Raw genomic sequence first — 10872 nt, forward strand, 5'->3', positions numbered from 1 at the left:
AAAATGTAATCCAAGGTTAACTGAAGCAATAGGAAATCTTGAATAAAACAAACTATAAACACACCAACACACTTATACAGTATGTACACAGTGACTATGCAAAGGGAATCTATGCATAGTTTCTTTTAAGGTACAACCCATTTCTGGGTTGCCCTAGAGGTATTCCATCAAAATCAATGAACCCATAATCCCCTTTTGCAAGTACATGTTTGACTATATAAGGGCCTAGCCACATCAGCTCGATCTTCCTAACCCCTAACTTATCAAATTTCTGATCATACAAAAGGACTAGATCACCTTCCAAGAAGGAACGAGGTTTAACATTCTTGTCATACTATTGTTATGCAACCAACTCACAAAACAAAACAAAAGATAGATCAATGAATTAAAAATTAGCCTCTTCGAGGGGGAAATATCCTTTACATTACATAAATGAATAATTCTTGGATGATATAAATGATAATACCTCCTTGGTATATATAAGAGTGTAAGGGGTCACAATTTAATCAGGGCCTACATAACAATAACAATAAGGGGGCTACAATAGTATTATAAGGACCTAATGTGCCCCTCTCGTTTAAAAAAGTGTTGTCCTCAACGCTTGAGTAGTTCTAAATGCTTCTGTATAAAATTTTCATCTTCCCATGTGGAATCTTCTGCGAGTAAGTTCTTCCACTTAATGAGATACTCTGAAATTAATCGATTTTGTAGCTCAGGTTATTATTTCCATGAATTCTTCAAGCTAAAATATCATTTTTCCTTCTTCATCAAGTTCTAGCAATATTGTTTGAACTGGAGCTTGTCATCAATAACCTTCTTTAAGCATGAAACATGGAAAACTGGGTGTACTCGGGAAGATGTAGGAAACTCCAATTTGTATTCCATAGTACCAATATTTTGCAACACCTTTTAAGGACCATATCACTTGGGTGATAATTTATTATCCTTCTTAGCTTAATTAAGGGACATTTGTTTGTATGGATGTAGCCATAAAAATACCCACTTGCCTACATCAAAACTTCTTTCACTACAATGTTGATCTTCCTGTTGTTTCATTTGATTATGCACCAGAGTGAGGTTATCATTTAAGAGTTGTAGAACTTATTGTTGATGCTCGATGTGATCTTGCACTGCTTGAACCTTAGAATTTTCTCTTAAATTTGATGTGATGGATGATGGATGTTATCCATAAAGTGCCATAAATGGGGTCATTTTTGCTGCAATATGAAAGGAAGTGTTATACCACCATTCAGCCATAGGTAACCACTTGACCCATTGTTTTTATTTATCAGATACAAAGCAACGAAGATATCCTTCAAAACAATTTTCCCATTAGATTGAGGATGATAAGATGAACTATGATCTAATTGAGAGCCAAGACAAGAAAACAATTCCGTCCAAAAAATTCCAGTGAAAATGGGATCTCTGTCACTTACAATAATCTTTTGGTTTCCATGTAGGTTTTGAATTGTTTCCATAGACGCAGTAGAAACTCTAATGGATTTAAAAGGATGAGATAATTTACAAAAGTGTGAATAATTGGAAATTCTATCAACTACCACCATAACGACACTCATTCCTTCAGACTTGGGTAAACCTATAATAAAATCCATTGCGACCTCCTCCCAATGCTAACTTGGAATGGCTAAAGGTTGTAATAGAATCGGGGTCTTAATTGTATCAACTTTATTTTGTTGGAAAACCAAACATTTTTCCATAAACTTCTGAACATCAGATTTAAGGCCATCCCAAAAAAATCCTTCTTGACCCCGTGGTAAGTTTTTAAAAATCCTGAGTGCCCTCCTAAGGGAGAGGTGTGCAACTCCAAAAGCATATTTTGTTCGAGTTGGGAATTCTTCCAAATATATAAGTGATCTTTGTACCATAATGAATCATTTTCCAGGTAAATGTGTCAGCTGTATTGGGATTTTCCTGCAACTTTTGAATGAGTGTCCACACCTCTTTGTCATTATTCCATTCATCCCTTGCTTCATTTATCCAACTAGGTTGGATAATAGAAATGACACAAATCAATCCTTCCACATCCTCATCCTTTCTTGAGAGTTCATCTGCAACAACATTTGCTTCCACTTTTGAAGATGATTTCAAAGTCATAACCCAACATCTTTGTGAACCATTTTCACTACTCTTCTGAAGATAATATTTGTTCCAAAAATTATTTAAGACTATCATGACCTGTTTTTACCTTGAAGTGTTTTCCCATTAGGTATGGCCATCATTTCTTTAGTGCATGTATTATTTCCAACATTTCGTTCTCATAAATAGGTTTGTGTAAATAATTTCCCTTGACTAGACGACTTACAAAAGAAATGGGTCTTCCTTCTTGCATTAAAACATCACCAATTCCATTTCCTGAGGCATCACATTCCACAATAAAGGTTTTTCTCAAGTCTAGAGTAGCTAAGATCAGTGCTTGCACATTGCCTCTTTAAGATGTTCAAAGGCCCTAGTTTCTTCCGGAGTCCAAGAAAACACATATTTCTTTATTAATGTTGTTAGAGGTGATGTTATTCTCCGATAATTCTTAACAAACTTGCTATCATACCATCTCAACCTGAGAAATCCTAGAAGATGCTTTAGGGTTGTGGGGATTCTCCATTCCATAATGGCTTTAGTTTTGTTAGGGTCTACCTTAACACCCTCATGAGATACAATATGACCCAGATATTCCACCTCTTATACTCCAAAGAAACATTTGGAGGTTTTTCCATATAGTTGTTTCTCCTCCAATAGTTTGAGCACCCTATCAACATGTTGAACATGATCCTTCCAAGTCTTGTTGTGGATTAGTATATCATCAAAAAATAATAACACAAATTTTTTAAGGGTGGGTTTGAAAATGGAATTCATCAAACCTTGAAATGTAGAAGGTGCATTAGTAAGGCAAAAAGGCATGACCAATATTCATAATGACCTTCATGATTTCTAAATGTTGTTTTCAAAATGTCTTCAGTCTTCATTCGAATTTGATGATATCCTGATCGAAGATCCAACTTGGTGAAGTAAATTTTTCCATCTAATTCATCTAATTTCATCAATGACAATAATGGGGAATTTATCTTTAATAGTGAGCTTGTTGAGCTCCCTATAATCCATACACATACACCATGATCCATCCTTCTTGTGCACCAATACTACTAGAGCAGAGAAAGAACTTTGACTAGGTTGAATTATACCGACCTCTAGCATTTCTGCAACCATATGTTCAATTTCACTCTTTTGGGCATAGGGATATATGTAAGACCTGATGTTTGGAGAAACACTTCCTGGAATAAAATGAATAGCATGATCATGATCACGAATAAGTGGGAGGCCTTTGGGAGTCTCAAATACCTTGGAATGATTGTCCAAGACTTTTTGGAGATCTGGAGAAATAGATGATTTTGATATTTGAAGCTCTAGTGAGCATAATTATGCAATTATGCCCCATTTTTCTTTCTTTAGAAGATATTTCATTCCATTAGAGTTAATTATCTTCCCGAGTTTCCCTCCAATACCCCTTAACTCAACTTCCTTTCCTTCCCAAAATAATTTCAAGAAAAGTTCTTGAAAATTAAAATCTGTCGTCCCCAAAGATTGTAACCATTAGACTTGTAGTACAACATTAACACCACCCATTGAAATGGAAAACATTACACTATTCAATACATATTCCCACATGGCTATCTTATATTATGAAACTTTCCAAAGCAATTTATAGTTCCTTAATTTGCAACCATCACTTGATACTCTAGTGCAGGATATAGAAAGAAATTCAATTCCTTGGCTATCTTACAATAAATAAAATTATGGGTATTACCTAAATCAATCAACAATATTACCTTTTTCTTCTTGATATATCCTTCTATCTTGAGAGTTTGAGGAGTGGTAATTCCTACTAATGCATTACAAGATATGGTTGGATTCATTTATTCGTTCTATGGGGTTGGTTCCTGGTGTATATCCTCCTCTGTTTATGTTTCTTGTTCCTTTCCTACCTCCTCTTTGCAATATATGTAAAATAATTTCTTCTCATCACACTTATGATCTTTAGTGTATTTTCTATCACAACTGTAACAAGGCATTTTTTGTTTTCCTCCAATTGTTGTGGTCTCAACCTTGTAGGTTATGGAAGGCTAGGAGCAACAACACTTCCATCTTTATAGTTGTGAGTGGTATATTTCATTGTTTCCATAATTTTTCTTTCAACTTTGCTTGCCACCCTAAATGCCTTCTCTAATGAATCAAGTTCCCAAAGGTAACCTCATGTCAGATGCTATCCTTTAAACTCTCTATGAAGATACCAATCCTATGGTTCTCTAGAATATTAGTTATCCTTATATTCAATTTTTGGAAGTCCTCAATGTGCTCCGCTATTGAACTCGTTTTTTTGAGATTTGTCAATTAGCTAAAGAATGCACTGCTATTTGTATCCTCATAATGTGCTATCATTTCCTCCATAAAAAATGACCAAGTGACAAGTGGTTTATGAGAAAAAAAACCATCGATACCATACAAACTGATTGGGTTCTAAATATAAATATGAAATGCATACCTTTTGTGTGTGTTTCACATTACGGAGATCAAAATATTGCTCCATCTGTAGTATCCATCTTACTAGATCATTTTTATCAAACTTCCTCATATCGATATTTGGAATGTGGTGGGTGTCAATCCCATCCTTGGAGTCTCTAAAATCATAATTCATATTTCTTCTTTCGTCATCACAATTTTCATGGATTACCTTGTCATCACTGGGAAGCCTTTCTTGCGGAAACATATTTTCTTCCTCTTCTTCATGTGTAGTATTAGAGATTTTTGGTTTCTTACTAGGTGTATCTATTTTTTTGTTGCGAGGCATATTGGAAATAATGATATATATTCTTCACTAAGCCCTTTGAATCACTTCAAACTGATTTTTCAAATAAAATTTATGCAAATTTAAAAAATATACACCTTTTTTCTTGGCTTTGGGAGCTTGATCTTGAAACTGTTGTATCTATATAATTTTGGCTCTCTAAGGTCTAGAATTTAGTCCCATGGTAGAAATCTAAGTCTTGTCTCTAATTCCACAAGTCATACCAAGCTTGTATTCTTCAAGAAAATGTTATGCCCAATATCCCATGATAACTTGATTATATTCTCGTTCATTAGAGAGAACTTGTATGGAGTTCCACGTGTCACTTTTTTGACCTTTAGCCCTGAAAATCATACATAAAAGCCTACAGTCCATGAATTTCAGTCATGTTGTATGGAATTGAAATCTAATGCTGAGAGGAAAAGTTATGATGATTTTCCCTAGGTCACTTATTTGAGATTGAATTCTGGAGCCTGCAAAAACCATAACTTCTTCGGACCATATCTCAAAAAATATAACAAAACAAGATTTGAAATTATTACATGAAATTCAGCACAATTTTAGATCCATGTGGTAGAAATTTTGGCTTCTAATTCCTTGTGGAAATAAAGTTATAGCACAACTACCAAGATGACATGTTTGAAGTAGTGAAACCCTAAAATCCAAAGCTATGATACCAAATGTTAAGAAACTAGCTCACAAAACAAAAGAAAAGATAGATCAAAGAACTTAAAAATTACCCTATTGGAGGGCGAAACCTCCTTTACGTTGCATAAATGATCAATTCATGGATGATAAAAATGATAAGACCTCCTTGGTATATATAGGAGTGTAAGGGGCCACTACATAATCAGAGACCGGATAACAATAATAATGCAAATGCACAATAATAATAATAGTGGGCTTCTATGGGCACAAAAATAACAATAGGGGGATAAAATAAAAATAACAATAAGGGTCATACACTAGTATTATAGAGACCTAACAACTATGTTTTGATGTGTTTTTGGGCCTCATTGGCCATCACAACATCGCACTGAGTTTCATCTAAGCATCTAGATGCAAAAATGCTCTTCTTCTGCAGATATTATAGGGATAATTTCGAAGGGAAGCTTCAAATATGGAATCTCACATTCAATGGGAAGTATTTCCTCTAGACCATATGCCAAATAAAAGGGCGTGAATCCTATTGTAGTCTGGAGAGAGGTTTGTTATGCCCACAAAGCTGCAAAAAGGATGAGGTGCCAATTTGTTTTGTGAATCCCTATCATGTGTTGTAGCATTATTTTCAAAACTTTGTTAATAGATTATACTTGTCCATTAGCCTGTGGGTAATGGGGAGTTGTGTTGTAATGTTGAAGGCCCAACTTGGTAGTAAGTTCAGGCATCATGTGATTTTGAAAATGTTTCCCATGGTCATTGCGATCATCATCGGGACTAGTCTACGAGGAGAGCCATATTTTGTGTGCATGTATTTTGATAGTATAGGCCGTGTGGCCATATGTGTCTCAAACACAATTTTTGTAAAACCAAACTCTATATATATACTTATCTATCTATGTTTCCTATTTTCTCTATGTCTTATCCAATGTATGATGTTGATAGAAATTTTTACATGCGTTGCAAATGTTTGTCTAAAACATAATTGGATAATGCGTCAGTTAATGTGTTTAGACTTCTAGGAATATGTTGATTTGGAATGTAATCAAAATATCATTCTAGAAGGCAAACCCTTCAAAACATGCAAAGCATAGTTGGACTTTTCTCTGAATATACATTTTTTAAATGTAGTACAAAATGTTGTGAATCAATTTTGACCATCATGTTATCACTTTGATATTTCTTTTGAAGTTAATGAAGAAAGAAAAGTCAAGGGTAACCACAAACCACTATTGGAGATCAGGACCTAGCCTTCCTGATGCTCAGAGAGGGGTCTCTCTTTATAATTTAACTTTGTTTTATTTAAAATGATCTTAGGCTAGTTATTGCTTGCACTTGGGTTTTGTTTTGAAATTGGGTGGTTGGATCACTTTACTTAGATGAACAGAGGTTTTCTTCTACCATTGGGCTATGCAGTCTTATGTCAAACAACCAAGACTGGATTCAGTTTTAAAAACAATGTCTATAGGGCAAGATAGATGAGTTATTGTAGATTTCAATGGCTAAATGGTGGAATGCTTTCAAATCAGATACAAGGAGAAATTAAGGGTTCCCTAGGACGAATTTTGAAAGGAATGAGAGAAGTCAACCGGAATGGGAGAGAAATTAAGCGTTCTCAAATCAGGGTATTAGAGGAAAACATGTAAATGACTAACTGTACAAAACAAAGTGTAATTAAACAAATTCTGAGTGATATTTCTAGTTAATTCATTCAAATTTAGAACACATTTAAGATTATGAAAAACATGAGGTAAGAAAATCACACAAAGAAAGTACTTCACTACAAACGGCTCATCTCATGAATCCTATAGAAAAATGATTTTATTACTTGCTCCAGTCCGTTGACTTGCAAATGGTACAATCATCCTCAGGTTTAAGATCAAAATGGATCTACAAATGTAAAATAATCCACACCTAATACTTCAAATTTTGAAGTATTTATACCAAAGGAATTATAAAATATCTAAAACTATATTCATAACTAATCTAGGAAAAAAGAAATATCTTCTTGCAAGAACATAGAGATAGTTATTGAACTGCTACTTGTTGTCCTTGTTATTAAGGTTCTGCTGGCTTTGCTCTTTGATCTTTTGCCCTTTATGCTACTTGGTTGTTTGGTCTTCACGTTGGATGCTCTGTCTTACTTCAACCTTTCACCTGATACTTGTTCATCTGATACTTTTTAATCCTGCTGACCTGTCAATATCCTCTTACCTTGCTATTCCATTTTTTACTATAGATTTGTAATTTACTGTGATTTTACTACAGTAAATCATTCAATTTTTCCCATATTTCTTCATCTGGTAACTGGATATTAATCATTTTTCTGTATATCTCATCTGCTGCTGTATATTTGGAAAATGTGGGCTTATTAATAAACAGGTGTTTTACCTCATGTTGGAGGTAAAACAAGTTTTCAAATGTTTGGTACAAGACTTTTCTTGTTGGCATGCCCTTCATGGATGAAGTGATCACTTGTTCTTTGGCCACTTTCCTGATCTTCTTGTTGTAATATGCATGCATCATTAACTTGTCATTTATTACTAAGGGATTAGGTAATCCCTTTTCCTTCAAAAGTTCAAACTTAGCCATGAACCTGTCAATGACTAGCTACATGTTCTGACACTTATCTTCTAAATTCAACATCATATTCCTCTTGGTGAGGACTTTTCTGACTTCCAAAATTGTACCTGTCCTATCAGGTATCTCCAGTTCTTGCAGTTCATACTTATTCTTGGAATTGAGGAAATGGATGATTCTTGTTATTTCCTCTGGCATATCTCCAAGCTCTATTTTAACCCTTTCAATGGCTTCTATAGCCTGCTTTATTAAATCTATCTGCTCAAATATGACCTAGATGGACGGCCAAATATCATTGATAGAGTCAATGATATTGGCCCACGGTTGCTCTTAAGCCTTTCCTATAGGTTCAATCAAGGTCAGTTCTTTCTCCAGGCCTTTTATCCTTTCATTCATCCTTGCAGCCTTTTGTTGCTCTTCTTTATGCATGATCTGGGCGAGTTTGTAATCTGTCTCTAGGATCATGACTTTTTCCTTCAGTTTGTTCATCTCATTGGTCTGAATGGACATTTCTTCCATTGCTTTGACCAACCTGTTTGCTTCTTCACTTGTGGAGGCTGTTGCTGTTGATCCTGTTCCTGATGTACTCTGTGCAGATGTTGTCTGTGAAGATGTTGGAAGTGCAGTGGCAATTGGAGCAGTGGGAGCTAATGCTGCTGCCAAAGTAGAAGGTACAATTGTGGTCACTGTTGGAATGACAATTGCAGGAGCATGATCAATGCTAGTTTGTTTGATCTGGATCAAGTTATCCAACTCCTTCTCCATCTCTTTTAACTGGTCATTTTGTTGGAGCACCAAGTCCATCATTTCCTCATGATTGGTCTGGCTTTCTAGGACTTCTATTGTCTGTGGGTGCTACAAATGAGGCAACTTGAGCTGTTTCTTGAGGGTTTCTATGTCCTCATTCTTATTTTTGATCAGTTTCTCTGTGGCCTTTACATCACTTGGGTCATGGCACAGTTCAATAACCAAGTCCCTCAAGGACTTTATCCTAGTGTCTTTAGACTGTGAAGAGGCTCTCTCCAGCTTGAATTGAGCTGTTATATTGTCTAATGAATCCTACAATTTATAAGCAGCCATCTCCTTTGCTGTGAGGGTGGAGTATATCATTTCTCCAACTTACTTGTGAAATTAGCTCTGATGAATGGGATGAACATCCCTGCCCAAGACCTCAAAATTTGTCTTCTTGTAGTCTGCTGAGGTTTTCAGTTGCTGTACAGTAAGCTGCACGAATAAGAGCTGCATTTTTCCCTCTTTAATGTCAAATGTTGACATCAGTCTGGTCTAGTTTGGCTGTGTCAGCTTGAGATATTAGGGATATGTCTCTGCCTTCAGTCTCTCATTCCTCACCTTTATGTCTTTAAATCTATCTTTGATGTCTTTTTCCTTGTCAGCTGGCCTGACATAGGAAGAGATCTCCATACTCAGATGTCTATCCATCAACCATGTGTTGGATGTTGAGGGTTGTTGTGTTTCCTCTGATGCAGCTAGTTCCTTGCCTTTCTATCCTATTGTCTCAGTGTCAATTATTTCTTCTGATGCAATGTTATCCTCTTGTTCAAAGACATGATTCAACTCGGGCCTATTGCTTGGCTCAACCAGCTCATCAGTGCTCTCCATGGTAGAGCTAGATGCCTCCTCTCTACTCCTCTTAGGATTCTTCTCCTCATTTGGTGGAGTCTGTATGATAAGAGGAGTGTTCATTGGCCCTCCTTGCTCTGGAACCTGTAGGAAAGAGTTATGATCAAATTGTCTCTCCAAATAAATAAGTGTATTCTCTATGTCCACAAAAGTGTTGTCCATGTCAATTAAAGTGTTCTCCACCCACTCATCCCAGTTAGCATATTGTTCAATTTCAGGCCTTGGGTGGTGGATGTATGCTCCCAACTTGACCTTGAGTCTGAGCTTGTTTATGACCCCATGAGGGTCATAGTGCCACATGAAACTGTTTTTTGAATTTCATTTGTTGAAGTAACCTGTCGGCCTCTGGTCCAGCTTCTCTGTTGTTGCAAATAAATGGGCCCATCTGGTTCTTCACTTTGAATTGGGTTTTCTTCCTATAAGCTAGGAAGTTAATATCATCAGAGCTAATGATTTGCTTGAAGTACTCAAGAGAAAATATCCTCATAGGGAGGTATTTGGGCAATTTGTAGGGAGCCAGCTCACAGCCATAAATCCTGATCTCTGTGTGGTTTTGGTACAAGTACCAATCTCCCACCTTGTTGTTCTTGGCTAATTGTAGCACTCTTTTAATCTCTGGGCTGATTCTAGGTTGAGTCTTAGAAGTTAGCATGTTCATAACTGGGTATACAAAAGAGTCTATAAAGTCTTTGTAGGTGAATGAGGTGGAAAACTGGTGGACCAAGGGTGTCTAGTAGATGACTGATCTTTCCTTTCCCTTGGTGTCTAGTTTTTGGATCTTCAAAGGGAATTTATCTATCTGGTAATAAAGGAACATATGAAACAACACTGAAGAGTATTTGAAAACTCTTTCAGTGGGCAGTCTAGTGAGCTGTTCATGCATTCTGTCTGCAATGAACTAGGCAAAATCATACATAGTGGCAGGAGGCTTGCCTGGAGTGAAAATGGACAAGAAGGCCATGATGACCTCATCCACAAACTCATCTGATGTGCATCCTAGGATGCATGAGAGCATCGTCATTATTCTCTTGCCAGTCTCTGAGAAAATAGTGGCAACATAGGGTGGAATGTCTGTAGGAGTATGTCTCTCCTCAATGATGAAATTGTGGAATATTTGTTTGATCTTGGCTGGG

The sequence above is a fragment of the Pinus tabuliformis genome, chromosome 9, assembly GCF_031772625.1.
Source record: "Pinus tabuliformis cultivar Carrire ecotype Pingquan chromosome 9, CPIR1, whole genome shotgun sequence".
Taxonomy (NCBI): Eukaryota; Viridiplantae; Streptophyta; class Pinopsida; order Pinales; family Pinaceae; genus Pinus; species Pinus tabuliformis.